This window comes from Schistocerca gregaria, chromosome X (assembly GCF_023897955.1).
Source record: "Schistocerca gregaria isolate iqSchGreg1 chromosome X, iqSchGreg1.2, whole genome shotgun sequence".
NCBI classification, from domain to species: domain Eukaryota; kingdom Metazoa; phylum Arthropoda; class Insecta; order Orthoptera; family Acrididae; genus Schistocerca; species Schistocerca gregaria.
This window is the reverse complement of record NC_064931.1, coordinates 751807177-751808218: the sequence shown is the minus strand read 5'-3', so window position 1 is coordinate 751808218 and position 1042 is coordinate 751807177.

Below are 1042 nucleotides of genomic sequence, written 5' to 3'. Positions count from 1 at the left end.
CTGCACAAGGTTCAAAATGGTTCAAATGGCTATGAGCAGTATGGGACTTAACTGCTGAGTTCGTCAGTCCCCTAGAACTTGGAACTACTGAAACCTAACTAACCTAAGGACATCAAACACATCCATGCCAGAGGCAGGATTCGAACCTGCGACCGTAGCGGTCGCGCGCTTCCAGACTGTAGCGCCTAGAGCCGTTCGGCCACCCCAGTCGGCACTGCACAAGGGCTGACCACATAATTAGGAGTAATAAATGTGCTTAAATCAATACAGAAAAAATTATAAGCAATCTAAGGAAACTGGTTGCAGTTTGCATATAAATCGTCCACTATTCAATTATTCATATTGCTTATAAACTGAGCTGGAAGCAGCATAATACAAATCTCCTTAGTTTTGATCTTCTAGCGTCTTTATAAGTCGATAATGACAGCACCAACTGCGAACAATCTAAGTGGGCTGCTCAGATTGCCTCCTAAATCCTTTATGTAGAGCGAGAACAGAAGGCGCCTAGGCTTCCCTGGGAAACGTCAGCTGTTGTTTGTTTTACTCGATGACTATCCATCTGTTACTACGAACTGCGACCTTTCTGGCAGGAAACCACGAATCCAGCAGCACAACTGTGACGATGGTCAATAGTCACGCAATTTGATTAGAAGTCCCTTTTGAGGCACGGTGCCAAAAGCCTTCTGGACATTTAAAAATTACGGAATCAATTTGACATCCTCTCTTGATAGCACTTATTACTTCGTGAGAGTATAGAGCTAGTTGTGTTTCACAAGCGAAGAAAGTGAGAGAGATAGACTACTGTAGTAGAGCCAAAGATTCTACGGGTGAGGGACTGTTTCAGTGAGAATCACTGACCTGACGTGACTTCATTGGCTATGCTGCATGACAGGGAGAGACTGGCGCACATCTTGTCGATATCACAAAGCAGATAGTGTGGGAAAGGGCATACCGCAAGCAGACGCGTTTGTTTACGGCGGGGAGCCTAGGCAACCCGGCTGCGGCGATTTGCGAGTCTGTGTGAGGCGGCGCAGTCGGCGGG